This window comes from Doryrhamphus excisus, chromosome 13, assembly GCF_030265055.1.
Source record: "Doryrhamphus excisus isolate RoL2022-K1 chromosome 13, RoL_Dexc_1.0, whole genome shotgun sequence".
In the NCBI taxonomy this organism is placed as follows: domain Eukaryota; kingdom Metazoa; phylum Chordata; class Actinopteri; order Syngnathiformes; family Syngnathidae; genus Doryrhamphus; species Doryrhamphus excisus.
Genome location: NC_080478.1, coordinates 12,255,021 through 12,261,107, shown reverse-complemented (window position 1 = coordinate 12,261,107; position 6,087 = coordinate 12,255,021). Strand labels below are relative to the sequence as shown.

At 41.1% G+C, this 6,087-nt stretch overlaps 1 protein-coding gene across 2 annotated transcripts in view; it reads left to right on the top strand.

The window, feature by feature from the left end:
• Positions 1-324: 324 nt before the first annotated feature.
• The window catches only part of daam2 (dishevelled associated activator of morphogenesis 2), a 76,060-nt gene continuing 70,297 nt past the window's right edge, over positions 325-6,087 (top strand). Inside the window, exon 1 of one of the 2 annotated variants that reach the window (XM_058091419.1) lies at positions 325-492. The gene's annotated coding sequence lies outside the window, so the exon portion shown is untranslated. The remainder of the gene's footprint in view (positions 493-6,087) is intronic. The other variant, XM_058091422.1, reaches the window with a different exon arrangement.

Here is a 6,087-nt window from a genome sequence, read left to right as displayed (position 1 = left end):
TTATCAGATAGTTGAATACAAATGTAAATAATGGAAAGTTATATTTTGATTGATGTAAGAAATGCACTGTAATGTTTCATATATTTGGCCAAATAAAGGAAAAAAATAGGTTGTGTTGTTCATTACAGTTTGGTGAAATGTCCATTGAAATGGTATAGAACAATTCAATTCAATCAATGTCATTATAAATTACCATGAATAAACTATGAAAATGTTTTCATGCAAAATAAAATTAGTATCAATGCTCGACACTCATTCAAGCGTATAATATATCGCGCGCATGCGCACAGTGCGGTGGCTTTCAGAAGGGGAGGCGTGGTGCTCGTGTGTTGACTGACTTGACAGTCCCTCCATAGTTCACTATCAGCTGAATGAGAAGCTCAGTCCACGCAGAACATCGCCGACGCTCTCCCAAAGCACATTTATCCGTTGACAACAACAAGGGATTATTATCTTCACACACAAGGTGGTTTCTCAGTAACAGCCGAGACGGTAAGAAAACATTTTTTTCTTATTATTTTAGGCTGCGATCCAGCGTGAGGTGCTTGGGTAGTGGCGGTGTTCACACCCCCCTTTGGCTTTGCCCTCATCAGTCGGGAGGTAGCAAGGCTGCTATCGGCGTGCAGGTGGCACACCTTTGGTGGCGTTTATAACAAGGAACGCCTCGTTTTGTCACGCTTTCTGCATTTTGTAACCCGATCAACGTCATTGTCGTGTGGTAACGAATGCTGTCTGAAGCTTTGAAGTGAAAGGACGTTAACGTTACCATAGCGTCGCTTGTTCGTTACGTTACGACTTGCATTACCTTGTTTTTTTTTTTAATTATTTTTATTGATGAACATTGCATCCTAGATTTCTTCAACCGGCTGCTTTTACATGATGCGCAATGTATATGACCTCAATATTATACTGACGAATACTCGGACGGTTCCCTGTAGTACCCATAGAGGGCGATGTTTCCCCTCCTTAACGGTACCATCATCTATGTCAGAATGAGCACATCTTCAGAAATTTGAGTAAAATTGTCTAATATTACTTGCAATATTTGGATGAAAAGTAGAAAATGGATGGATGGAAATTTGTGATACAGCTCCCATATTGAATATCATTAGCTTGTGCAGGTGTACCCATGCACCCTTTGATGTAAACCAAATATCTCTTTTATGTCTTCAATGATTATCAGGATTTATCTTAGATTGCTCTGAAAAATAGGTTCCAAAAATAATATGCTGAATTTATGATAACGATAGCGGATGTCTTCCTGCTTGGGAACATCCACAGCTCTCAAAGCTCAAACTGTAAGTCAAAGAGGATGGGAAGGCATCAAGCTCTTTAATCTGACTGAACATCTGGCGGTGATACGGCATTATGTCCTATTGCTCAGATGACCAGGCTTTACAAGCATTGCACCATGCCAAGCACACAGTTGTCCCCTCCTCCTCTTCCTCCTTACACACACACACACACAGCTTTACACTTAGCATCTGCCACATTCCACCAACGTGGAAGACTGTGTTGCCTGACAGTGCGATGTAAGCCCTGGCGAAAATGACGAATGTTTGGGTTGGAAAGCATTATGAGACAAATTACATTTAGGTTATTATTATTTTCACACTTTTTGCAATTATTTCAATTATTTTATTCATTATAATTTATTCTATGGTACTCCGGTTTCCTCCCACATTCCAAAAACATGCTAGGTTAATTGGTGACTCCAAATTGTCCATAGGTATGAATGTGAGTGTGAATATATGTTTGTCTATATGTGCACTGTGATTGGCTGGCGACCAATCCAGGGTGTACCCCGCCCTTCGGGGTACAGCTTGGATAGACTCCAGCATACCCCCGCGACCCTACTGAGGATTAAGTAGCATAGAAAATGGATGGATGGAGCGGCCATGGCTGCTTGGGTCCCATGTCTGTACCCTTGTGGGTGTAGTCTGATGGGATCCTGTGATAGTGTTTCCTAGCCTGAGTCTTTTGTGCTCAGCTGCATTTTAATATTTTTATTCCGTTGTTTAATTTTATGTGTAAATGTGTGTGGTTATACGGCAGGGGGTTATTTGGGAATTGTGTTTAACTCTGGGAATTCCATTTGGTTGCATTTTATATTTATGAAAAGCTCATTTTATAAATAAAGTTTGATTTGATGCAATGCTGGTGATTTTTTTTAAACACTCTGCTTCGTTTGTGTCGATAGCGGACTCACTGATCCCCACTGGCTTGTGTTAATGGATGTCAATGAAGGGTCATCTCATTCAAAAGCCTTCTGTTGTTGCTTGTTACATGCTGCACAACACAGTCCATGTATCTGACGCTTGAAATGTGTAATATTCTACATATGAAACAGGGGGTTTACCCTCTAGTTTGACTGGAGCAGCTGTTGTATCGGTTTGGCTGGAGTATTTTTACATCCAATGTTTTGATTAGAGAGAGCAATGCTCTTCCAGCTACCTGTGCGTTTCCGAAGGGAGGGAGGAAAGAAAAATAGTTCTGATCCAAGAGTAACAAAGCTTTTTGGCTGATGTAGGCTGCTTCTGGCTGTACCTTTGCCAACTTAGGAGGATACAGTGTAGAAAATTTTTGGTCGTGTGCACATTTGTGAGGGTAGACTTCCTCAGCTCAAAGTGGTGGCATACAGTATGTTAACTGGGCACTCTTAGGAGGGAATGTGGGTGCAGGGCCATTGTTGAGCCAACTTTTTATCAGATGGTCTAATTCAATTTAGCATGACAGGGTGTGTTCATGTAATACCATACCCTGATGAGGTTTGCACTTAAACCTTGGGTTCAGATTAGCATGGCGCAGTCTAATCCATCAATTAATTCACCAAAAAAAGGCAACAATGGAGGACATTCACAATGTAGTGTTCAAGAGGTCTTCCTATTACTGATGATCTGATGATGCACCAGGGCTGCATGGCGGACCAGCGGTTAGCATGCAGGCCCCACAGCTAGGAGACCCGAGTTCAATTCCACCCTTGGCCATCTCTGGAGTTTTTTTGGTTTCCTCCCACATTCCAAAAACATGCTAGGTTAATTGGCGACTCCGAATTGTCCATAGGTATGAATGTGAGTGTGAATGGTTGTTTGTCTATATGTGCCCTGTGATTGGTTGGCGACCAGTCCAGGGTGTACCCCGCCTCTCACCTGAAGACAGCTGGGATAGGCTCCAGCACCCCCCTACGACCCTTGTGAGGATAAGCGGTAGAAAATGAATGAATGATGATGCGCCATCAATTGCAGTGTGTCCGATGCCATCGTATTGTAAATGTAAAGGAAGGGAGCCAAATATGTGGTAAATGCGGCCAACGCAATACGTGCTTAACAGGCTTGCTTGTGTGTTTCCTGCATGAGCTCGATAGTGAAAGCTGCATCACTGTGAGTAGCACATAGCAGCAAGTCACCAAATACAGCAACACATCAATGAACTAAACAAATGACATAACATGTGACATGGAGCATTGCTGTGCATTGACAGTAACATAAATTTTGTCCTGTTTTGTTTTTTTTTCAGTTCCAATTAGGTTGTAGATACAGTATAGTTTAATTTGCAATGTAAACACAAAAAACTGTGTATCAACAAGACTGGACTCTACCGCTTGGTGGAAATTGAGCAGCTATGTACAGGGCTTATATGATGGCCAAATACAAAAAGCTTTACATTTTTGACCACCCACAAGGGCCTCTACTTGAGACTGCAGCTTTGAAAAGGCTGGAATTAAGCTTGGCAGTGGAGGGTATTATGGCGAAAATATGTGAACACATTCTGTTAAAATGTATTATCATCATTAATTTTTGGTCTCAAAATGATTAGGTGCGGGTTGCATCTGAACCAGTGGACAGTGCAATGATTTAGGTAAACTCACGTTTAGTGTGTGCTACAGATTCTAGCATAATATAGAGATTTACTGGAATTTACAATACATGCATATGATCTCCTTCTAATCATTGATTTGGTCTGCTCACGCTGTTTGTGGTGGCGAGGCAGGCGGCTTGCATGCTTATTGCAGAAATTCTGGCACTGGGTGAAGAAAGAAGTCTGGGAGTAATTAGTTGTTAGGGCATAATCCTATTCCAGACACCGCATGTTGTGTCTGTTAAAAGTGATCCCCTTCAATGCCCCCTAAAGCCCTCTCCTCCTAGTCCTTAGTCGGAGGTGGTGTTTATGACCCCTCTGTCCAATCCTGACCCGCCCTAATGCACTCACTTAAGATTTATGAGTCCATGCAACAAAAAAACACTGGAAACTGGTTTGTCCACAGCTTTATTATTGTAGTATGAGACAACCATATTTCTGGCTACATAAAGCATAGTACTATAATAATACTATAAATCTATATATGACATGCTAACTTGAAATACTGAGAATGCTTGAATTAATACATATTACAGACTGACTTAATATAACTAATTTAAAAATTAACTGAACATTATCATCTTTTTTTAGGCGTAGTCCTGACCAAAAAGGATCAGTGTGCAGGGCTTGTTGATGGGTGGCTGGAACAGGTTCTGGTCTGATTCTTCTAGACAGTGTGCCTGTTGTCTGCTGGGACACACCTGAGTTGGAGAGGAAGTGCTGCATGGCAGGAATGTCCGATACGGTGAAGACTCTTGGCATGAGATGAGCATGTGGCTTAACCAGCTGTGAGGTTAAATCATCTTAACATGGGTCGCATGTCCTTTTGCGTTGTAGTCCGTAACAAAACATTGCAGGAAACCTCTTCCATCACTTATTCTTCTCTTGTTTCCTGCCCCTCAATCTGTCTTTACAGGTTAATGTCCTCTCAGTTCCATTGGGTGCTGTCCTGTTATTGCAAATGTAGAAGAGAGTTCCAGGCTATGTGGTCAATTCAAGTCTTCATCTATCACAGCTATTCAATCATAGACCAGACACCTTGTGTTCTGTTCTTTGTCATTTATGGTGTTTCATTCTAAGTTACACTTCTGCACATAAGGGTCACTGCTCTATTCCTTGAAACAGTAGTGTACTGCTTGGACTCTGTGATTAGACTTGCATGTTTCCACCTCTGGTATGAATTAGAGCCAATTTAGGTCTTGGTTTCACCATGATTTCTCCTGACTTGACAGTGACAGTAAAACAGGCTACTGTTGGTGGAAGCACGCCAAAACAAGAGCAGCAAATTCAACTGTCTTCCCTGCATGCAGCCGTCTTCCTTGGAACGCACCCATGCCTTGACACAGTCATGAGTCATGTCACGTTCACGGCTTCAGAGTGTCGTAAAAGCAGAAAACTTTAGGTATCCGTCAGCACATTACTCTTTCATTGGTGTTTTTATGACTACTAAAGTTGGGTGATAATAATAATAATAATGACTTATACTGGTGTATGTGATAAAACGGAAAAAAGCAAATTGATGACATGTTTTTTTTGATGACATGTATAGCCTACCACAATGTTTTCTGCTCTGGACCAATCAAAGACAAAAAAATAGCATGACTGAAGGCAGAGGAGAAGCAGAGACTATAGACGAAGAAATTTTTGCTAAATCGGGAGGCACCTCTATAGTACTGAATTGATTTGGTTTCGATTTTGCAAAGCAATGGTGACTGGAAAAGGTAGGAACATGAACAATATCATCTCAAGAACAAGCTGGGATTCAGTATAAAACTTTACAATGTAAATAAATTGGGAGGAGACTTATGCGTGACTTGCCCCCAATGCAGCCACTGCTGTGCCCTATCTGGCGCTGTGACAACACTCTCCCATCTGCTTGCCTTTCCTTGTGCAGCTTCAGTTCACATAACCCTTAAGACAGGGGTCTCAAACTTAATTTACCTGGGGGCCAACAGAGCTAGGTTCTGGGTGAAGCCGGGCCGCATCAGGTTTTCAAAAAAAAAACCAAAACGCATTTATTAAAAACAGGAAAAAAATCAATAAAAAAAACTATCTTCAATGCTTTTGCTTCTGCTATACCCTACACTTTTTCAGTACTTTGGTCCCGGTTTTCCACACCAAAATATCTGATAAAACATTCCACTGTTCTCAAATATCTTAATTTTTATTTTTCTATACACAAAATAAGATAAAAAATAAATAAATAAACAAATTAAGAATAAAGATAAT